Here is a 25,246-nt window from a genome sequence, read left to right on the forward strand (position 1 = left end):
TTGAATTGGCTGTGTAGGCTGACATGAGGCCTACCTGCTTGTACTTTAATACAGTACGTCCCCAAAGCTTTTATTGGAATCTAAAATTTCTCGCTAAGATCTTTCCTTTTCTTTTGCTTCTAAAACTGCCTTTAGAGCCGTATCTTCAGAAATCATTCTTCTTCCACTTTTTCTTTTATGATTTCGGACCATTTCTATGTCTCTACAAGTAAAAGAAAGGTTTAAGCCAAGGCCGTAACACAGATGTTCCAAAAACGAGGACATGTACCAGATTTAAGACTATAACAAAATTTACAGATTGGTGTTTTCTAATAAAACGCTCTTTATCTCGTGAATATGACTATATTTTCGCCTCTGGAACGTATCAAAATATGTTTAACTTCGAAAATTATGTTGAAAGGTCTCTGTTGGATTCCTTCCTTGTTAATTTCTTAAATATGTTGTCATTTACGGCATAAATTCCCCTTCTAAATTTACTGTGGTGTTTCTGACTATCTGGGAGGAGACTGAACAGTGAAACGTGTTACTTTTACACACAAACAAGAACGATCTGTCACACTACTACACTTTAAAACATGGCTTATATGTAATTCATGTCACACAGTCTCATACGCAACCTACATCCGCTTTCTTTTATATACTGTACATGATAAGATACTGTCATCCCCCTTCCCTTCTGTGTGAGAGGATGAATGAGCAAATGTATTTCTAGTTGCATGCTTGATGGTAGCAAACAAGCCTGTCTGCTAGAGAACAGTAGGACCAACGTCGGAACAGGTAGCTACGCTTTCTAAAAGCAAAGATACGTCCCTCTCTCTCTCTCTCTCTCTCTCTCTCTCTCTCTCTCTCTCTCACACACACACACACACACACACACACACACACACACACACACACACATTAAAAGAAAAATCGTGCCTCTATGCGTAACTTAACTAGGGTTGTTTATTTTCAGATATTTAGTTCCGAACAAGAAGATATGCTTGAACAATATTCATTAAGGCAAGTGACATATATTATGGCCTTTCCCGAAAAAGGTCAGACGGTTTGCGTATAGATATGCTATTGCCTGTAACAATAAAACACCTCTAACATGGATCTGGAGCGAAATGGCGGGAAGCGATTGGCTCACAAGATTCTTGAAGAGGTATCCTCAACTCTCCATCCGGATTCCTCAAGCAACTAGTTTGGAACAGTGCACCAGTTTCAACAGGCATCATGTAGAACGCTTTTTTTTTAATAATCTCGACATCGTTTTAAAAACATGAAAAGTGACCCCTGCTGACATCTGGAACATTGACGAAACTGAAGTTACTACCGTCCAGCGTCCAGATCTTGTAGCCACTAGAACAGGTTTTCACCAAATAGGGCGAGGGATAAGAGAGGGTCACTTGTTACGATCGCTTTTGATGTTAGTGCGTTGGGTAATAGTGTGCCTTCATTCTATCCTTAGTATGGTCTTGTCCGTCCCTTGTTATGTTGGTATAGGGAGCTGCCTCTCTGGTCACTTACGTTTTGTGTACGGAAGCACCCTTGGTAGGAGCGCAGGTCAGTCTGTCCGCGGCGAGCGTCTGAAGTGGTAAGATCTCCGGCTAAGCGCGTGTCTGCTAAGTCCGCAGGACAATGGATTTCTTAAGTTCATCCTAACCGAAAATTCAATCACCTTTATTTCAGGTTTAGCTCTAAAATATCTAATGTTATCTTAAATTGCAACGCAGTGTAATTCGAGTGTGCAGTTCAGAATATCTTCTGGTAGTTGCTATGTCACTACTTTGTGAGTAAAGTAGAACCACGTGTTGATCAGTAACTCTAACTAAGATCATCAATCTTAAATGCGAATGTGCGTGAGATTATAACGTCTCGTCTTGACAATATTTTTCAAGATAGCAACTTTTCTTTATGTTCAACCCACGTGGGGTGACCAGTACCACGTGCTTATACAATTGTTTGACCCATCAGGTTAATAGTACGATAGTAACCAGTTCGAGGTTTTTCTTTTGTAAATTGCTTTTCCATCTAATTTATTTTAATTATGAAAATTATTGTCGAGTTACACTCTTTGTGTAAACCAAGTTGACCACGTGAAACATGTGGTGTAATAATCAAAGTAGCCCTCAGTTATTCATTTCGGGAAGATTTCACAGAGTATGAATTTAGTACACCAGTGTGTGGTAATTACATGACGGACAGGATTGCGCTACGAACGTAACTTCTTTGGGTGAAAATTGAATCGGTTGGTTGTGGTTAATTTCCTCTTGGATGTGTTTCAACGTTCTTCGTGTGTTATTTTATGAATGCAGTGAAACATATCGAAACGCTGAAACATATCCATCTTCAAATACTGGATGAATATAATCTGGATAATATGCGCCCTGTGAGTCACAGACACAGTTTTCAACTTTGATATTTGATATATATATAAAGACAGTAACTGTTCTCGAAAGAACAGATTACTGTTGTTGACGGTGCAGCTTTTCCTGGAATAAATGATGACCAACTGAAACCCTCAGCTGCCGACAGGTGTTGTTGATATTTATTCCAGGAAAAGCTGCACGGTCAATAACAGTAATCTGTTCTTTCGAGAACAGTTACTGTCTATATATATATATATATATATATATATATATATATATATATATATATATATATATATATATATATATATGGGAAGCGTGCAATGAATAAGTCCCTACAGTGAGGCTGTTTATTTGCGTCCGCGGTGGCTCAGATGGACAGAGCGTCTGCCATGTAAGCAGGAAATCTCCGGTTCGAGTCCCGGTCGGGGCACACATTTTCAGCTGTCCACATCGAGGTATATCAACAACACCTGTCGGCAGCTGAGGGTTGCAGTCAGTCATCATTGATATTTGACTTACTGTGTCATAACTTTAGCACGATATTATACCTGTTAATAAGCAGATTACGATAGCATTTTAACTTGGGTCAATAATAATAAGAAATATTACAGGACAAATTTTGTTGCTCCTGGAAGCTATTGGGTAGGTAATCTGCCACTAGAAATGGCTGAGCGTTGTAGTGGAGTGTTGATGTTGTTCGCCTGCATCTCGTGGTCGTGCGGTAGCGTTCTCGCTTCCCACGCCCGGGTCCCGGGTTCGATTCCCGGCGGTGTCAGGGATTTTCTCTGCCGCGTGATGGATAGGTGTTGTGTGATCTCCTTAGGTTAGTTAGGTTTAAGTAGTTCTAAGTTCTAGGGGACTGGTGACCTAAGATGTTAAGTCCGATAGTGCTCAGAGCCATTTGAACCATTTTGTTGTTGTTGTGGTCTTCAGTCCAGACTTCTTTGACGGAGCTCTCTACACTGCTCTATCGTTTGCAAGACTCTTCATTTCTCTGTAGCTATCGCTACCTACATACAGGGTGACAATTATTGAATTATATGAAATAAAATAGTGATAACTTCTGAACGGTTTGCGTAGGGGACGTTCGACTGCACGGGTGGCCGCGGGGCATGATGGGAATTAGTATGCCTGTATGGTTTGGTTTAGCAACGAAGCCCACTTGGTCAGTAAGCAAAATTGGTGCATTTGGGGGGCTGAGTATCCGCGTTTCACGATCGAGAAGTCTCTTCACCGTCAACGCGTGACTGAGTGTGCAGTGTCCAGTCACGGAATAATCGGTGCGATATTCCTTGATGGCACGGTGACTACCGAACGGTACGTGGAGGTTTCGGAAGATTATATTTCATCCCATTTGTCAAAAGTGACCCTGATTTCGACAAGATGTGGTTCATGTCAGTCGGAGCTCGACCCCTCCGAAGAAGGAGACTGTTGGATGTCCTGGAGGAACACTTTGGGGAGCGCATTCTGGCTCTGGAATACCCAGACGCAACTGGCATGGATCCCCATTCGCCACCATATTCTCCGGATCTGAACACACGCCGCTCCTTGAGCTATATTAAAGACAAAGTGTACAGCAATAACCCCAAAAACATTGCAGAGCTGAAAACAACCACTGAATAGGTCGTCGACAGCATCGATGTTCCGACACTTCAGCGTGTCACGCAGAATTTCGTCTGCCCCACATCATCGCCAACGATGGCAGGCGTATCGAACGTGTCAGAACCTAAATCCGTATAACTGTAGTGACGTTTAGATGTTGAACAAAATGAGTGCACGCCGTAGTTTGTAACTAATCTACCTTCTTTTTTCATATAATTCAATAACTGTGACACTGTACGTTTGAATCTGCTGTAGCCGGCCGGTGTAGCCGAGCGGTTCTAGGCGCTGCAGTCTGGAACCGCAAGACCGCTACGGTCGCAGGTTCGAATTCTTCCTCGGGCATGGATGTGTGTGATGTCGTTAGGTTAGTTAGGTTTAGGTAGTTCTAAGTTCTAGGGGTCTGATGACCTCAGATGTTATGTCCCATAGCGGCCACACCCATTTTTTGAACCTGCTGTATTCAGCTACTGGTCTCACTCCACAATTTTTAACTCCCACATTTTCCTTTGTTACGAAATTAACGATTCTTTGATGGCACAGGATGTGACCACTGAAACGATCCCTGTTTTTAGTCAACATGTGGCATACTCTTCTTTTCTCCCTAACGCTATTCACTGCATCCTCACTAGTTATTCGATGTAATTGTGTAATCTTCTTCTGTGGCACCACGTTTCATAAGCTTCTCTTCTGTTCTTCTCTGAACTACTTACTAAACACGCTTCATTCCGTACAAGGATGCACTCCAGACAAATACTTCCGGAAAAGACTGCCAAACACATTAGTAGTAGATGTTAAAAAACGCTTTTTTTTTTTGCTGATACCATTCTGCATTTTATTGCTCTCCCCTTCGTCCTTCAGCAGCTATTTAAATGACCAGATGGCAACAGTCATCTACAACTTGTAATTTCTCAAAAATGGTTCAAATAGCTCTGAGCACAATGGGACTCAACTGCTTTGGTCATTAGTCCCCTACAACTTAGAGCTACTTAAACCTAACTAACCTAAGGACAGCACACACATCCATGCCCGAGGCAGGATTCGAACCTGCGACCGTAGCAGTCGCACGGCTCCGTGTAGTTTCTCATTTCCTAAACTAGTGCCCTCAGCAAGACCTGATTCTGTTCGTTTACACGCCATTACCCTTCTTCCCTTTTCTTAATAGTCATTATCTCTTTGCAAGATACTATCCATTCCATTGAAATGTTCTTCCAAATCCTTTGACTTCTCTAACAGAATTACAGTGTCATCTGCAGACCTGAAATTTGTATCTCTTCTACATGAAAATTAATTCCCTTTCCAACATTTTCCTTTCTTTCCTTTAATACTTGCTCAGTGTACGAATTGAACATCATAGAAAGACTACAACCCTGATTCACTCTTTTTGTAACTAATGTTTTCTTTCTGGCCCTTCGACTCTCATAACTGCAGTCCAGTTTCTGTAGAACTTGTAAATAACCTTTCAGTCTCTGTATTTTATTTCTGCAGCCTTCAGAATGTCAAAGAATGTAATACTGTCGAAATCTTTCTCCAAATCTACGAACGCATGTGTTCCTTTCTTCAAGCTATATTTTAGGATAAATCGTAGGTCAGTATTACCTCACATCTTCCTACATTTCCCTGGAACCGAAATTGGCCACGCATGAGGGCTTCTACCAAATTTTCCATTGTTCTGTAAATAACTTGTGTCAGTACCTTGCAACCACGTATTATTAAACTGAAGGTTCGGTAACATTCAGATTTGTCACCATCTGCCTTTTTTGGAATTTGAATTATTACATTCTGATGGTACTTCTGCTGTCTCATGTATCTTGCACACCTGCTGGAATAATTTTGTAGTGGCTGGCTTGACACACAGCGCCTGTACATCGCGCCTGCACTAATATTACGGCAGCGAAGTGCTTCGCGCAGACATGAGTCATGGTTATAGCGTGACCGACGAGCGCTTGCGACCGAGCAAACCTGTTAGTTCCAAGTACAAACAGCTGCCACAGCTGCTGTTGTGTAGACTGAAATCCTAAGCGGTCAGAACAGTGTATTTTGGATACTAAATGTTATCTCCTGTGAATATTATGTCTTGTATTAATTACTGCTGACTCAATATCTTCAGTTATTAATGTGAATGCGAGTTAATAAGGGAAATGAATATAATTATGTCTACTGAGTAAATGGTAGCGTGGAAATTGTGTCTGTACAGAGAAAGTGAATCTTACTCTCAGGTACAGTTCACCAGACCATTGTACTGGGGAAACAACAAATATACTCGACTAATTCAGTTAGGTAAATTGAGCCAGACCGGTTGGCCTTTCGGTCTAACGCACGGCTTTCCTGGCGGGAAGGAGCGCCTGGTTCCCGGCACGAATCCGCCCGGCGGATTAGTGTCGAGGTCCGGTGAGCCCGCCAGCCTGTGGATGGTTTTTAGGCGGTTCTCCTTCTGTCTCGGCAAATGCGGGCTGGTTCCCCTTATTCCGCCTCAGCTACACTATGTCGGCGATTGCTGCGCAAACAAGTTCTCTACGTACGCGTACACCACCATTACTCTACCTCGCAAACATATGGGGTACACTCGTCTAATGTGAGACGTTCCCTGTGGGATCCACCGAGGGGCCGAAACGCGCAAAAACCCTGGGTTCGGTGTGGGGCGGCAGAGGGGTGAAGTGGACTGCGGTAGTCGTCGTGGGGTTGTGGACCACTGCGGCTGCGGCGGGGACGGTTAACACAACACAGGTAAAATGAGGAGCATTCTGATATTTGTGTGTCTCATAAATTTCTTCTCTAGTAATTTGCTATGAAAAGATGATATGTCGTATAACAAAGTAAGCGGGATAGCGCGGTTTAATACTGTTACAGGATTGACTATGACGTTTCTCAACCAATGAGGCGGTAGTACATTCTGGTGCGTTTTGTGGCATAGAAAATGACTGTGGGATCTAGTACAGAATCGGAGCTCAGCCATCATAATAGAGATGCTTGTATTAGCAGACGTGAAAAATGATTGCAATTTTGCGGAACTATGAGTCAGACATCACCGTCGAGATGCCAGACTTAGATTCATTGGAAAAAATCTTGAAGAAATGTAACTCTTCCTCGGAAGAAGTGCTTGAAAGGTGCTTGTTTGAACAGTTCTTGATTAATATTCATTAGCTGGGATCCTTACCAGGTATAACTGATAGAGAAGAGATAGAGAAGATTCTACGAAGAGCGACGCGTTTCGTCACGGGTTCGTCTGGTCGGTGTGAAAGCGTTACAGTTATGCGTAACGGAGAATTTTCCTACTGAAATTCCGAGTGAGTACTTTCCGGGAAGAGTCTGACAACCTATTATTTTCTCCCACATACGTCCATCGAAGTGACCTCGATGAGAAAATTCGAGAAAGTAGAGCCAATACAGACCCCTGCTGTCAGTTATTCTTTTCACGCGCCATTCGCGAGTGAACGTGGAAGGGGGGATTAGTTAGTGGTACAGATGTATCCCCCGCCACACACCGTGAGGTCGCTACGGGAGAGTTGTTGTAGCTGTATATGTAGCTGTGGAGTGCCGTAAAGTAATCGTGGGCGAACGATAAGAACGGACGTGTGAATTCTAGATTTTATGTGCTAATTATGGCTGAATCTATACTAATATTAGGTCTACAACTTTGCTTCCGCCGTTTTTCAATATACCGCAGTAGCGGCAAATGGGGATCAGGTGGTTGTGTCATAATGTAATACAATAAGCTTAGGCATCTGTAAACAGATTTGTGATTGCATCATAAGGTTATTCTCGACTAAGTATGTCAACTTATGTACCCATTTCTCGCCATTTGCGGGAAGTTTTAATTTTATTCTTTACCATGAAGAAATCTGCGGCTGTGGCTCTTAAAATGCTGGGTAAGACCAATGCTGAGGGAACTATTAGTGGAAGAACGTGCAGGGAATGTTTTCAACGCCTTAAGAACGGTGATTTTGATGTCGAAGACCGGCATGGCGGTGGAAGACAGAACGTTTTCGTAGCTACTGAAACACACGAAGACAGTCAGTCACAGGACATCATTATCGAAAGCAATTGATGCGTTAGAGCCCAGCACTGAAACACAAACGGCCACAATACAGCGATAGACACGTAAACGTAATTTTGCAGCAGGTCAGTGCTCGGCCCCATGTCGCAAAACCCGTCAAAATATACACGGAAACGTTGAAATGAGAAGTCCTGTGCCTCCCGTAGTATTCTCCATTCGTTGCTCTCTCTGACTGCCACCTTTACCGATCAGTGGCATACAGTCTGGCTGACCAGCACTTCCGATCCTATGAACAAGTGCAAAATTGAATCGATTCATGGATCCCCACAAAAGACGCCCATTACTTCCGCCACGAGATTCGTATGCTGTCCGAAAGATGGGAGAATGTAGTTGCCAGCGATCCGCAGTACTATGAATCATACTTTTTTTGTACGATTTTCACAATAAAGCCCCGAACTTCGGGAAAAAACGGCGGAGGCAAAGTTGTAGACCTAGTATTAAATCTGTAAAATTGTCGTATGTGCTGTTTGTCTATTTTATTTGAACACGCTTCTCGAAAACTTTTTGTCTGTTTTCGCAGATAACTTAAGCATAGCTTGGGGCACCGCACAGACCTTAGTTCATCAAGACAGGATCACGAAAATAATGATTTAAAGTTTTACTAAATCTGTCTTGTGAATAAATAAAATCCGCGCGGTGTATGTGCAAGTCGTAACAGAGAACATAACATTCGCCTATTTGCATGATACAGAGCAAGCATTAAAAAACACTGATCATGCGATTGTAAACCTTTGGGTAACAGTCTTGGTTAAATACCATAAGCTGACTGTTACTGTAATTGCTTGTGTACGTCGATACTGTAACTTCTGACTAACACGAACATGGCTGTGTTTTGTATCAAAAAAGTAACAATATATGGAAATTTTCACTCCAAAACTATATCCCATTTAGTACCTCAGTAACCGTAAAGGCGGAAAAATTATAACGTGATCTGTAGATCCGTGTAATGCTACTGGTTCTGCGACAACGTCTGCAGTAGAGCAACATTAATTTTCTTTTTCTAACAGGGAAGGTTCGAGTTGAAAAGTGAGTGAGATGGTTTTCTACAGGCGAAACGCAACAGCGCTGCGTCGAGCTCTCGTAGGGACTTCTTGCAATGAACCGTAGACGACTAACCGCCTTCCCCACAACTGCCATTACATGCTTGGCCCACTTCATATCGCTATGCAATGTTACGCCCAAATATTTAATCGACGTGACTGTGTCAAGCGCTCCACAACTAATGGAGTATTCAAACATTACAGGATTCTTTTTCCTATTCGTCTGCATTAATTTACATTCACCTATATTTAGAGTTAGCTGCCATTCTTTACACCGATCACAAATCCTGTCCAAGTCATCTTGTATCCTCCTACAGTTACTCAACGACGACTCCTTCCCGTACACCACAGCATCATCAGCAAACAGCCGCACATTGCTATCCACCCTATCCAAAAGATCATTTACCTTGTTCTACAGTACGTGAGGGTACGTCCAGAATCGCTACTCAGCCTGAATCTGGTGTCACCCCGGGAGTGTACGTGACCGCACTCGCGGAAGATTCAGTCTCTATGCTGTTGGCACCGTTGCAAGCGGGTGTCGACGGAAAACACAACACACAGGTCGTCGGGCAAAGAGGCCGCCTGCGTGAAGACGCCTTGCCGCTGTGGAGGGTGAGACTGCGCGCCTTGCAGTCCTGAGACACGTGGATGCAGTCGCCTGGCGTGTGTTGCAGTACTGCTGCTGCAGTTGGCCGTGGTCCACCGTCTCCCTTCCCTTGGAGACGACTGCCTCTGGTTCGGAACGCTCCTCGTGCACGTGGAACAATGGTGTGACCAGTACCAAATTCCTGGGCTACACTATACTCCATTCATCATAAGAATAAACCTGACGTCATCTTCGAGTATAATGTCTTTTCTGGAGACTCGATATCTACTCTGTAGGAATTAGCATGGGTTTCGAAAAAGACGGTCGTGTGAAACCCAGCTCGCGCTATTCGTCCACGAAACTGAGAGGGCCATCGACACGGGTTCCCAGGTAGATGCAGCGTTCCTTGACTTCTGCAAGGCGTTCGATACAGTTCCCCACAGTCGTTTAACGAACAAAGTAAGAGCATATGGACTATCAGACCAATTCTGTGATTGGACTGAAGAGATCCTAGATAAGAGAACGCAGCATGTCATTCTCAATGGAGAGAAGTCTTCCGAAGTAAGAGTGATTTCAGGTGTGCCGCAGGGGAGTGTCGTAGGACAATTACTATTCACAATTTACATAAATGATCTTGTGGATGACATCGGAAGTTCACTGAGGCTTTTTGCAGATGATGCTGTGGTGTATCGAGAGGTTGTAACAATGGAAAATTGTACTGAAATGCAGGAGGATCTGCAGCGAATTGACGCATGGTCCAGGGAATGGCAATTGAATCTCAATGTAGGCAAGTGTAATGTGCTGCGAATACATAGACAGAAAGATCCCTTATCATTTAACTACAATATAGCAGGTCAGCAACTAGAAGCAGTTAATTCCATAAATTATCTGGGAGTACGCATTAGGAGTGATTTAAAGTGGAATGATCATATAAAGTTGATAGTCGGTAAAGCAGATGCCAGACTGAGATTCATTGGAAGAATTCTAAGGAAAGGGAGTCTGAAAACAAAAGAAGTAGGTTACAGTACGCTTGTTCGCCCACTGCTTGAATACTGCTCAGCAGTGTGGGATCCGTACCAGATAGGGTTGATAGAAGAGATAGAGAAGATCCAACGGAGAGCAGCGCGCTTCGTTACAGGATCATTTAGTAATCGCGAAAGCGTTTTGGAGATGATAGATAAACTCCAGTGGAAGACTCTGCAGGAGAGACGCTCAGTAGCTCGGTGCGGGCTTTTGTTGAAGTTTCGAGAACATACCTTCACCGAAGAGTCAAGCAGTATGTTGCTCCCTCCTACGGATACCTCGCGAAGAGACCATGAAGATAAAATCAGAGAGATTAGAACCCACACACAGGCATACCGACAGTCTTTCTTTCCATGGACAATACGAGACTAGAATAGAAGGGAGAACGGATAGAGGTACTCAAGGTACCCTCCGCCACACACCGTCAGGTGGCTTGCACAGTGTGCACGTAGATGTGAATGTAGACGTAAACATTACGCGGCGTATTCTTCCGCGTTTGGTTGAATCGCATTGGATTTCGTTTCACGTGGAGGGGAAGCCAAGCTGTGTCCAGTACAGCCCAGCACGATCATAAGGATGGGTTCTGCGCCGTGTTACAAGCACATAGATAATGAGGCACAATGGCTTTACCGGCGCATTTAACTTGGGCAGCACTGGCCAGCCCGCTGGTACAACTAACCTGCAATGATGTGAGAAGTTGCACTTCCGAGGTAAAAAGAGACGAGCAGAGAAACACTATAGCTTCGAATATCATTTCATTTTTAAAGAGAATGAAATAACATTCGGCAAAACTCCAGCACTACCACACACTTCTTAACCGACCAAACGGAAAACATAAAATGGTCTCGCTCTCGCCTAATGTTGTACTCTAATCACAAACGAGTGTGATGACAGTTCCTAACTTAAGAACAGCGTAATTTTCCTGAGCGAGCTATCTGTGACGCAAAAGCGTACTGCAGCGATTTTACCGTTTCGTTGAATACTGACGCCACTGAAGGCATTAATTACATTCAGCCGTGTGATAATCTGCCAGGGGAGGCGCGGCGACCCCGGATCGAATCCGCCCGGCGGATGACCGACGAGGGCCGGTGTGCCGGCCAGCCTGGATGTGGTTCTTAGGCGGGTTTCCACATCTCACTAGGTGAATACCGGGCCGGTCCCCACGCTCCGCCTCAGGTACACGACTCACAGACATCTGCACACAATCGTGCTATTACACGGACAGTCGGAGTCCACTAAACCCTTCCCAGGGGGTGGGGGGTGGTGGCAGGGCGGGCATCCGGCTACGCCTTAAAATTAACATGCCACATCAGATCAACCAGCAGACCCTGCAAGTCGGGATTAATGTTTGGAAAGCTCCTTCCTTACCCGAATCTGAGAAATACATTTCTGTTCTGTAGCTGTCATCTGCTACGTTGATAACGAAGTCACCTAGTCTCCGCATCTTCTCCTCTTCCTTTGTGACTTGCCGTTCTGTATCTTTCCAGCATTCGACAGTGACATGTGAGAAAGTTGCGTGCGCTACTTCAGTACGTCTGGCAGCTTAATAAACCCATTAACTTGGACCAACTCCCATAACGTGGCTCCCGATCACTGTAGTTGTTTTCATATTTTAATGGTAGAGTGGCAAAAGTAAAAATGCGGTGTTTGTATGGTGTGCTCGATGCTGCGAGATGAATTGTTTTCGACGTTTCTACGACACTTATCACTGCGGTTCGTGTGAGGCTACCTCTGTGGTATAAGTCAATGCACACAGTACAAATAAAGAGTACTTGGTTTTTTATCTTTGCCCTAAAAATTAAACTGTTATGTTTTCTTAATTTAAGCAACCTTTATCAACAAACTTTGAAAAATTATCGATAATGAAGAATGTATATTTGAAATGGAAATATGAATTTCGCTTGCAGTACGTAATTAGAAACAAGAAGACGAGCATTAGTCATAAAAGTGATGATGAATTTTACAATTAGGTGATGTAACCATTTCAAAGTGTAAGAGAAAAGAAAAAAACTTGCTTACGGTGAGACTTGAAACAGCGGTCAGTGAACTGTACTACGCTACCGTTTCCGCTAGACATGCGGTATGTACCAAAACCGATTTTTTTCTGTATTTTTATGAAAGTCAAACTTTCTCTGCGCTCCTGGGAGACCTCTAACAAGTGCCCCCGGACTTCCATTCATTTCCATCGAGCGGTTGCTTATATCGTTCTTGTGGAACACTAATAGCTCTTCACTCACATGAAGTGATGACTGCCATCCACTGTCGCGCGAGCTAGCCGCGCGGTTTGAGGCGCCTTGTCACGGTCCGTGCTCCACCCCCGTTGGAGGTTCGAGTCCTCCCTCGGGCACGGGTGTGTGTGTTGACCATAGCGTAAGTTAGTTTAAGTTACATTAAGTAGTGTGTAAGCTTAGGGAGCGATGAGCTAAGCAGTTTCGTCACATAAGACCTTACCACAAATTTACAAAATTTGCTATTCACAGGTATTACAAATTGACTCCGTATTTCTAGATTTGGAGAAGGCTTTTGACACTGTACGACAGAAGCTGCTCGTAGTCAAATTACGTGCTTATGGAATACTGTCTCAGTGACGTGACTGGATTCGTGATTTCCTATCAGAGCGGTCACAGTTCGTGGTAACTGACGGAAAGTCATCGAGTAAAACAAACGTGATTTCTGCCGTTCCCCAAGATAGCATTATAGGCCCTTTGCTGTTCCTTATCTATATAAACGGCTTGGGAGACAACCTGCGCATGCCGTCTTAGGGTGTTTGCAGATGATGCTGTCGTTTATCGACTAGGAAAGTCATCAGAAGAGCAAAACAAATTGCAAAACGCTTTTATCCTAAATAACGAAAAGTGTGAGATCATTTACATGAGGACCGAAAGGAACCGTTTAACGTCGGTTACGCGATAAATCAGTACAAACTGAAGGCCGTAAATTGAACTAACTACCTAGGAATTACAATTACAAACAACTTATATTGGAAGGAACAAACAGAAAATGTAGTGGGGAAGACTAACCAAAGACTGCGTTTTATTGACAGGACATCTACTAAATGTAATAGATCTACTAAAGAGGCTGCCTACACTACGCTTGTCAATCCTCTTTTAGAATACTGCTGCGCGGTGTGGGATCCTTAGCAGTATAGGACTGACGGAGTACGTCAAGGAAGTTCAAAGAAGAGCAGCATGTTTTGTATTATCGCGAAACAGAGGAGAGAGTGTCACTGAAATGATACGGGAATTTGGGTGTAAATCATTAAAACAAAGGCGTTTTTCGTTGCTGCAGAATCTTCTGAAGAAATTTCAGTGACCAATTTTCTGCTCCGAATGGGAAATTATTTTGTTGACACCGACCTACATAGGGAGAAACCGTCGTCATAATAAAATAAGTGAAATCAGAGATTGTACTGAACGATTTTGCGCGCGGTGAACGAGTTGGAATAATGGTGAATTATTGTTGAGCCGTGTATCGACTCGTGCTACACCTTGTGTTTAAATTGCATTGGTTTTCCTTTTCTTCCTCTGGCATGTTTATTTGATATGTTGTCTGTCATTAAGTGGCTGCTTGGTTGTCTTTTCCCTCTGCTATCGATACCTGAGTTTTTGCTTCCGGGAAACTGCTGTGGAGGAAGTGAGATCTCTGACCTGTTGCAACCTCGTGTGGTGGCGCGGAAGTAGGGGTGTTGCGCGCAGAGAGAGTGCCGGACGCGGGAGGGCAGTGTGTCTCGCCACCGCGGACCAGGCGTGGTCGGTTGTACCGAGTCGCCACGTGATGTGTGTCGGTCGTGTGTAACGAGCGGGTCGAGTTTACGGAAGAGCTCCCCGCGGGTTGGTTGTATACAGAATCGCCCCACGAGTAGTCGCTGTTCATTTCGCCTCGGTGGGACGTTAACAAGCTTCTGTAAGTCCTCCGTTTCAACACTGGAGTTTAAAAGGAGACACCTAACCTGAATGAGCGGTCACTACCCGTCAACGTTGCAGAGAAGACGTGAGCTCCGGTGACAGAGCGTGTTGTCGCGTGACCGTGGTGTGTTGGATACGCTGGCGACGCGTGCGCGGTCGGATGTGTGAATCCTGGCCATCGGAGGTCCTGTACTGCCTGTTCGAGCATAATTGCAAGTTAAGTTAGTGGAACGTTTAATCATTAAGTAATAAGTTTACGTAACCAGTGTCTCTTCTGCCTTGCGGCCTCTGGCGATCGGGTTTCCTGTCTCCGGCACCGGTGTAATTGAAGACAGTGATCTTTCCTTCTCCTCTCGTTACTATCCGATGGGAGGTGTAGTTTTGGCAGTTTGTTTCGCTATTCTGTCGTGTGTTATGAGTAAATTTATGCTTCTTGTTGGTTGGTCATGTGGTCCCTTATTCAGGACTGCGTGGTGTAATGTTTCCTTGCACGAGATTAGCTTTAATTCTGTCAGCAAGTTAAGCCACCTTATAACAAGTTTTCGCTGGCTAAAAGTCGGTGCAGTGACCAGCCTGAAAGCGGCAGTTGTGTTTACGGGCGTATTTAAATTGTCAGTATTCTGCCACCCTGAGTGGGTGGTTTGTGGCCGCCTTACACGGCTCCGTCATATCTGTTACGTTCTAATGATATTCCAGGACACTTTTGTTTAAAAACTTTTTTTTAATTCCGCCATTCCTTTATTGGCATTAATCGTGTGTTTTCTGAGACCATCGTTTTTTTTATGGCGGTGTTGGTAGCTTCACTACCGCACCGTAGTTTATTAACAAAGTTTTGTATTTACTTTAGTAGCCTGTTTACTAATGTTCTTTAATTTTTTAAACTGTTGTATTGCTATAAATTATTTGTTTGCCGTTAGCTGTGTGTTTAAAAGGCTGTTTATTGCCGTACTTCCAGTTTCTGTAAGATACGAATAAAACATTTGTGTGTGAAAAACAACTAGAAATTTGGCCCCGTTTCCCAACTTGTGGTGCAGCTTGTAGTAACCGTAACCAGTGTGTGTGTCAATTGTCAAGGTATTTCGATGAACCCTCTGCCAAGTATTTGGATGTGATATGCAGAGTATCCATGTAGATGTACATATTATGTAACTTTTTCTAGCTCGTCCTTAAAGTTTGGCACAGTGGTGTGGTCTTAACGTGTTTTGTGAGTGGGACGTCTGATTGGGAGTGAGCGTAACAACAGTTTCCACTAAGAATCGTTTTTCAGATGTTTTTAAAATAAGTCGGTGGGAGGAAAGCCGGTGTTGGGAGCGCTCGGTTGCCGCGCCACACCGGTCGGCTTTCTCAACAGGAAACTTGACGCGGCGCTGTTGTGGCTGCGGGCCGTGGGTGCGTGCTGCGTGCCGGCCGTGGGAGGTCGCCGCCCCGCAAGTGCGTGTGTGTGCGTGCGCACAGCTCTGCAGGACGTGCCGGCGCGAGTGGCTGGGCTGCGCTCTCGCCTCCTCAAGGCCTCCGCTCTGGGAAGTGGCGAGCAGCGTCCGTGTCGTCCTCTGAGCGTGCCGGGACTGGAAACACGGGGAGAGATAGTGAGGGTGGGCGAAAGAGGTGAGAGTAGCAGCACAGTGAGGAAAATACGTGAGCAGCATACGTCCTGATGTACACTACTGGCCATTAAAATTGCTACACCACGAAGATGGCGTGATACAGACGCTAAATTTAACCTACAGGAAGAAGATACTGTGATATGCAAATGATTAGCTTTTCAGAGCATTCACACAAGGTTGGCGCCGGTGGCAACACCTACAACGTGCTAACACGAGGAAAGTTTCCAACCGATTTCTCATACACAAACAGCAGCTAACCGGCGTTGTCTGGTGAAACGTTGTTGTGCTGTCTCGTGTAAGGAGGAGAAATGCGTACCATCACGTTTCCGACTTTGATAATGGTCGGATTGATTCTTAACGCGATTGAGGTTTATCCTATCGCCACATTGCTGCTCGCGTTGGTCAAGATCCAATGACTGTTAGTAGAATATGGAATCGGTGCGATCAAGAGGGTAATACGGAACGCCGTGCTGCATCCAAACGGCCTCGTATCACTGTCGAATGACAGGCACCTTATCCGCATGGCTGTAACGGATCGTGCAGCCACGTCTCGGTCCCTGAGTCAACAGATGGGGACGTTTGCATGGCAACAACCATCTGCACGAACAGTTCGACGAGGTTTGCAGCAGCATGGACTATCAGCTCGGAGGACATGGCTGCGGTTACCCTTGACGCTGCATCACAGACAGGAGCGCCTGCAATGGTGTACTGGACGACGAACCTGGGTGCACGAATGGCAAAACGTCATTTTTTCGGATGAATCCAGGTTCTGGTTACGGCATAATGATGGTCGCATCCGTGTTTGGTGACTTCGCGGTGAACGTACATTGGAAGCGTGTATTCGTCATCGCCATACTGGCGTATCACCCGGTTGATGGTATGCAGTGCCATTGGTTACACGTCTCGGTCACCTCTTGGTCGCATTGACGGCGCTTTGAACAGTGGACGTTACATTTCAGATGTGTTACGACCTGTGGCTCTTCCCATCATTCGATCCCTGTGAATCCCTACATTTCAGCAGGATAGGGCACGACCGCATGCTGCAGGTCCTGTACGGGCCTTTCTGGATACAGAAAATGTTCGACTGCTGCCCTGGCCAGCACATTCTGCAGATCTCTCACCAACTGAAAAGCTTTGGTCGATGGTGGCCGAGCAACTGGCTCGTCACAATACGCCAGTTACTAGTCTTGATGAACTGTGGTATCGTGTTGAAGCTGCATTGGCAGCTATACCTGTACATGCCATCCAAGCTCTGTTTGACCCAAATTCCCAGACGTATCAACGCCGTTATTGCGACCAGAGGTGGTTCTTCTGGGTACTGATTTCTCAGGATCTATGCACCCAAATTGCGTGAAAATTTAATCACATGTCAGTTCAGGTATAATAAATTTGTCCAATGAATACCCGTTTATCATCTGCATTTCTTCTCGGTGTAGCACTTTTAATGGCCAGTAGTGTATGTACCGTCTGTCCGGATTAATCCATACATATTACACTGCTGTGGCATAGGAACTGGTATAACCATGGGTATTCAAATACAGTGATATGCAGACAGGCAGAATACGGCGCTGCGGTCGGCAACGCCTGTATAAGCAACAAGTGTCTCGCGCAGTTGTTAGATCGGTTACTGCTGCTACAATGACAAGTTATCAAGATTTAAGTGAGTTTGAAAATGGTGTTACAGTCGGTGCACGATCGATGGGACACAGCATCTCCGAGGTAGCGATGAAGTGGGGATTTCCCCGTACGACCTTTTCACGAATGTACTGCGAATATTAGAAATCCGGTAAAACATCAAATCTCCGACATCGCTGCGGCCGTAAAAAGATCCTGCAAGAGCGGGATCAACGACGACTGAAGAGAATCGTTCGACGTAACCCTTCCGCAAAGTCCTGCAGATTTCAATACAGCGCCATCAAAAAGTGTCAGCTTGCGAACCATTCGACGAAACATAATGGATATGGGCTTTCAGAGGCGAAGGCCCACTGGTGTCCCGTTGATGACCGCACGACACAAAGCTTTACGCCTCGCCTTGACCCGCCAACACCGACATTGGTCTGTTGATGACTGAAAACATGTTGTCTGGTCGGACGAGTCTCCTTTCAAATTGTATCGAGCGGGTGGAGGTGTATGGGCATGGAGACAACCTCATGAATCCCTGATCATTGTATGTCAACAGGGGACAGCTCAAGCTGATGGACACCGTGTAATGGTGTGGGGCGTGTGCAGTTGGAGTGATATGGGACCACTGATAGTGTAGATACGACTCTGGCAGGTGACACGTACGTAAGCAACCTGTCTGATAACCTTCATACATTCATCTCCAGCCGGCCGCGGTGGTCGAACGGTTGTAGGCGCTTCAGTCCGAAACGACGCCGCTGCTACAGTCGCAGGTTCGAATCCAGCCTCGGGCATGGATGTGTGTGATGTCCTTAGGTTGGTTAGGTCTAATTAGTTCTAAGTTCTAGGGGATGTTAAGTCCCATAGTGTTTAGAACCATTTGAACCATTCATGTCCATTGTGCACTCCGACAGACACAGACCATTCAACCAGAACATTGCGCTTCCCGAACTTACAGAATTGCTACAGAGTCGCTACAGGAATGCTATTCTTGTTGAAACACTTCCGCATGGACAAATGGTTCAAATGGCTCTGATCACTATGAGACTTAACTGCTGTCATCAGTCCCCTAGAACTTAGAACTACTTGAACCTAACTAACCTAAGGGGATCACACACATCCATGTCCGAGGCAGGATTCGAACCTGCAACCGTAGCGGTCGCGCGGTTCCAGACTGTAGCGCCTAGAACCACGCGGCCACTCCGGCCGGCCCCACATGGACATATCTGGGACGCGTTGCAACGTGCTGTGCAGAAGAGATTTCCACTTCCTCGTACCCTGACGAATTTATGGACAGTCCTACAGGATTCGTGGTGTTATTTCCCTCCAGCACTACTTCAGACGTTAGTCCGTGCCACATCGTGTTGCGGCACTTCTGCGTGCTCGCTGGGGCCGTACACGGTGTTAGGCAGGTCTGCCAGCTTCCTTGGCTCTTCAGCGCTAAAAAGGTACGTCTGTATGTTCCGCTGCTCCTCCTAAACCACTGGAGCGATTTCAACCATACCTGATACGTACATCCCCTACTGTCAGGCAACGATCGGAGTGGGGGTAAGAACCACGCACCTGTCGTAGTTCAGGTTATATGACATCATAAACACTGAGATAGATAAAAAAACAGTCGCATCACAAATAACGTTTACATTTACTATTTCGTTGTCAGTTACTATTTGCAACATATTGCATGGGGGCTTAATTAAATAAAATGCAAATAATTTTCATTAGCTGTGGCCCTGTGTAGGATTAGTAGGCAATCTGATTGTATAGAATAACAACAAAGAATGAAAGGAAATTTCCGTTAACACAATTGATTACTTAAGTCCCCAGCAACTATAAAAGCTACGAAACAACAAAGCACAAGTGTAACTGTTCTGTGTGTGGAAGTGTGATTCAACGCACACATCTGTGACGGTTCTTCCTCAATACGACAAGATATTTTAAACACCATTTACAATGAAGTAATTAAAAAACCAAAAATACTATAATTGCACATAGAAATCAGAATCACAGTATAATACATGAACAAAAGCCAGATGCTTTGTTGACTGAACCTGTGACCAAGAGGCATTGTTATTTAGGAAATTTGAAATAAAATTTTTTTGTTACCTTCATATATATTGACGAAAAATACACTATAATCATTGCAACATCCCCAATCAAACAGCACCTGCTGTGTCGCCCAGCAGAACAATAACTGCACGCAAGATGCTTTCAACTAGTACTGCTCTCGACACCCTCTCAACAAGCACTGCCACGGCAAGCTCTGAACTACTACTGCCCAGTGGAGGCGGCGGAAAAATACTCTCTGGCGCTGTGACTCAGTGTAGCCACCATTCAGGTTCAGCTTATATGACATCATAAACACTGACTTTCATAAAAAACTGTCGCATCACGAATAACGTTTACATTTATTATTTCCTTGTCAGTTACTATTTGCAAGATATACTTCGAAACAGAAATAAAGGACCACGTCTTTGAAACCCCGTAGTTACTACACACCGCCAAGCATAAGTTTGAAATTTCATACGAAATCCTCCTCTGTAGTGGTGGAAATGAGTGTCGGACTCGACTACCCTTCCAACAGCAGAGTGTCGATACACTCGAAAGAAAAGGCCACAGCTCAGAATGTCATGTGAGCTGCAAGATGGATCAGAGGTCTCACATTGACACCAAATTTCATGACACTTCTGCCCAACGCCACCGTGGACGCGTCGCACGGTGGTAAGATCGTGACACCCGTCTCACCAGCTTTTCCGGCCTCGACACCTCTGTGCTGGAGGTCAGAGTCGGGACGCCCAGCGCTGACGTCACGCGGTTTTCTGATGAGTGGCCGAGGAAACACCGCAGGCGTCCCGCCTCTCAGAGTGGGCACGAGAAAGCCGAATGTATGAATTCTCCGCCCTACGAACTTTCCGCCCCACTAGAAATCTGCGAACTGTACGCCTCGTACATGCGTCCATCGTGCCCCGCCCGACCTACAGGCGGACCGTCCTAATCACCTGGCTCTACCTGTTCCCTGCACTCGGCCCAACTCCCCTGTCCGCCTGTTAGAATCGCTCTACTTTCCGTACACTTCACATCGTGACACTTGGATGTTACCATCCCACTAGTTGTGATACGGAAGTTTCAACGAATATTCGTGGTGAGCCTAGTTGCCACTATGAAGGTTATTCTTACACAGTGAAGAAAACGAAGGAACATGGGACTGTGATTTGGCGCTGTTCAAAACAGAAACAGAAGCATTGCCGAGGGAAGCTTAAAACCGAGGATTCTACAGTGCTCTTTTCGCACGAGCATCAATGTGGAGCTCCGGTTCAAATGGCTCTGAGCACTATGGGACTTAACATCTATGGTCATCAGTCCCCTAGAACGTAGAAGTAGTTAAACCTAACTAACCTAAGGACATCACACAACACCCAGTCATCACGAGGGAGCTCCGGATGACGCAAGGTTTGAAGTACAGAGGACTCTGAACTAGGCAAAGAAGAGGGCACGAGAGGAAAATACGTCTATTTCCAAAATCTATTCAGAGGAGCTAGGTAGCTTGCATAATCGAGGGTACGACTTTGTGACAGAAATGACAGAGCAGCGAACAACGAAGATGACGTTATACAAGCAAATGGCAAAGTCGCAGGGGAGTCAGAGCGATCCAGAGACAAGAGAAGGACTGAACTTAAAGTAGAGCTATTAACTATGAATGATGGCAGCAGTTTCCTGTTAAGCGACGATAAATCAGGAGACAGGATAATATTTTTCTGTAGAAGAGCAGGGAGAGAGGCTCTAAGAAGTAAACGAGACTTTTTTATGGATGGTACGTTCAAGTGAGGTAGCAAACAGTTTTCACAGATATATAGAATTCATGCAGATTTTGGAAGTAATAAAATTGAGACTAATATCTACCCAGTTGCATTTGCATTATTACCAAATTGCCTGTGGTAAAGAGACTACAACAAGAATGGTACAAACTGTGATTTTAACTTGAATGTGCCATCCAACTACTGAAAACACTCTCACTCTGTGGCTGGTATATAGAAGGTGTCAGACGCTAACTGTTATTTAACGCTTCTTTTTATCTCATTGTCTGTTGAACAGAAAAGAATGAGTCTGTTTTTAAATTTTTTGTCACTTACTATTTTGATGATTCAACTGTTACATTTCCAAGACCGTCAGAGGTCACTGACAAACGTCAGATTACTACTACTTTCATTGGATTCTTCTTCATTTGCTCTTTCTTCAACTAATACACTTTCTTTTGCATAACAGTTATGTGCAAGATTTTCTACGTTTTCTTTAAGTCCTTCAGTCCTTCAGTTTTTGTTAGTCTCTTCAATTTTTTGATCATCTGCAAATGCACTGTTGAACTATAATATTTTTGCGCCTTCTTTCATGTGCTTTCGGTTGAGTGCATCTCTGACGTAAGCCTAACAAATTTCAGCATTGAAACAGCCAACAAATGGCCCTTCAAAAAGCTGACTGCAATTTACTTGTTTATTTATTTGTTTACTTACTCTGCGATCCACTTGGGCAACGTCGCTGTGTACGTGTTCTAAACCAAATTTCTGCATAAAATAATAGAATCTTTTTTTTTTTTTTTACTTTTAATCAGTAAGAACGCTCTACGTTGGAACATATACGTATCAGAACTAATAACACTGAAATTGTTACATGCAACATATAGTATCGCAAGGCTTGGGCATGCTAGTTCGCGTCCCCAGGTTATTGGTGGACCCTTCGTCGGCCTTTTCTGGGTGGAAAATTCACAGGGCGGAGAATACACGACACCGAAAAAGCCACTGCAGGTGGTTTAGCGGGCGTTAATGGAAACACCACTTCCCCTGAGGCGCTGATTCCCACACATGTTTGGGACGAAAACGAAATATCGGAGTGCGATGAGGATTTGGAAGACGTTCCTGGCAACTGTAGACACTGCCAACACCCTCGGGAGTTTCAGCCCTTCCCTTCGGACATTGTAGGTCTGCATCCCACCGACCGTCATCCATCCATTTGGAGTGCAGCAATTTTTGCTCTCACGTACAGATCAGAACCACTAGTGACCGTTGAAAACAATTCGACTAAATTTGAACATGATCTGGAGCAGCAAAGACTACTTATGCTCCTATGTCTGTCCTCCTGTGCCATGATCACAGAAGGATGCGAAATTGACACATGCACGAATAAAACAGTAAAGGGTCCTTCTACAATTATCCAGTTCAGCAAGACCGTTGTAGTAGCCACCCGCGTTTACTAAGAATTTTAAAACTTTACGTGTTCAGAAAGAACTTGTGATGGCGCCCCACAAGCTGGCCGACAGACAACCCCTTCGACGCCGGGTGATATCGGATGGCATTCTGTGAGGCGCAAGACCAGCCAAGTAGTGGCGAAAGAGCTGCCGTGTAGCCTGCCTGCTCCTCTTCACACGGATTTGGCCTGTACAGGTACATTTTGAAGGTGCTCATCGAAGGTGTGCCGGTGTCACCGAGGGTATTTTCCAACTCGGTGGTCTCAGAAGGCCCCTCGGCCTTTTTACACACACGTGTGTCAATGCCGCACTGCCCCCTGATCGCGCCACAGGAAGACACAAAACAGGAGTGCTGAAAAGGTGTGAACAACCTTAGCTGTTTCGGATCACGTTCAGGTTTCGTCGAATTGTTCTGAACGGTCCCGAGTGGTTGCAGTTGAAACGTCCCCTTAGAACAATTGTACACGACTGTGCTTAAACTGACACGCAATATTTTTTTGGCGCAACGCAATCTGACTTTCAAAAATCCCTACAAAAGAATGGCCCTGACTAACATTAACCTATATGTGTCACATATCACTTACCTCACAAAAATCTTGGTTACTCGAACTACTGCAATACAGCGAGCACCACTACTGCCAGCTAAATAAAAGATTCAAACTACGGAAGACACTAACTACTGATAGGTATAATTAGCAAATAAAAGATTTTAATAGAAAACAAACAATGTATTTACCTTAATAATATATATATATATATATATATATATATATATATATATATATATATATATATATATATATATTTGTTCATGACATCCATTCTTACAAATTTCAAAACTCCGCCATCTCTCTCCCCATGTCCACCACAGCTGGCGGCTCACCTCCAACTGCGCAACTCTACGCGCTGTTAACATCCAGCTGCCCAACACTACAATGGCAGACAACAATGCAAACTAGCCAGACAGACTGCACACAGCACAGCCAGTGATCTTCATACAGAGCGCTACGTGGCGGCGGCGTTACCAATAAAAAAACCTAAACAGCCTACTTACACAGTCTGTACACAAGAGCAAAAACTCCAGTCACGCTGCGCTCCAAATAGGTGCCATCTCGTTCGATAGGGCCAGCCCCACAATGTCGTTACAGAAGGGTTGAAAGGCCCGAGCGTGTTAGCAGCGCCAAAGGTTACGAAGAACGTCTTGCCGTTGTTTACTGCACTGCCAACTTTCGTCTTCGACCGTGAAATGTGTGGGTATCAACGCCCCAGGGAAAAGGGTGGTTTCAGTGACTCACTTTAAGCCACCACGTGTGGCCTTTTCGATTCTGGGAGGCGGTCATCTGAGATGTTTTACTCGGCCAGTCATAGGAAAATCGCGTGATTTCAACGCTGAGCGACGCGATTCAGACCTCCATCGCAGTAGCGGGAAAAGAAGGGGTGAAGAGAGGCTGTGTCGACCATCTCATCGTACGGCATGTCCACGGCGGCGTTGTAAAGAACTGTGGTGGAATTTGGTGCCAATGTGACGTCATTAAACCACCCTACACGTCACGCAAATTCCTGAGCTGTGGTCGTTTTTCTTATATGTCGACATGTTCGTATTTGAAGTGTTGGGTTCAGCTGTTCTTCCAAGCCATTTGCCATCTTTGATACAATTACAATGTCAGATGAAAACCCCAGCTCTTTTTAATTTATTCTCCATGAATTTTAATTCCCTTTCCAAACGTCTCGCCTGTTTCAAATTATTTCTCTACCGTTCCACTATCCATAAGCGCGCGGGAGAAACGGACACTTAATCTTTCTGTGCAGGTCGTGTCCCACGACCTGAGGTCGCGACTACAATACAATCGACAAAGTTTACCTAATTCCTATATCAGACGTTCACAAGGATAGCGTGGGTCTGAAATAATATATATAATAGCTTGCATTTCCTCTTCGTGAACATGTGGTGCCAGAACCGTTATCTAAATTGGAGTCCCCTTATCCGACAGGACTCTTTTTACAGAGCCAACCTCCCATAAGAAATCAGTAGAGAAAGCACTAGCAACTGCCTTCCCTGCACACAAACTTCGATGTTAATTCGACCGCCACAAAGACACAGGCAAAACCTGCCCTTGAACGTGCCAGCGCACCAAACAAATCGACCGCGGCGAGATCTCTGAGTTTGCTCCGGACAGTGGGATGCAGAGGTGCAGCATTCGGCTCAGTAGGCGGCTTTG

Source organism: Schistocerca gregaria, chromosome 9 (assembly GCF_023897955.1).
Source record: "Schistocerca gregaria isolate iqSchGreg1 chromosome 9, iqSchGreg1.2, whole genome shotgun sequence".
Taxonomy (NCBI): Eukaryota; Metazoa; Arthropoda; class Insecta; order Orthoptera; family Acrididae; genus Schistocerca; species Schistocerca gregaria.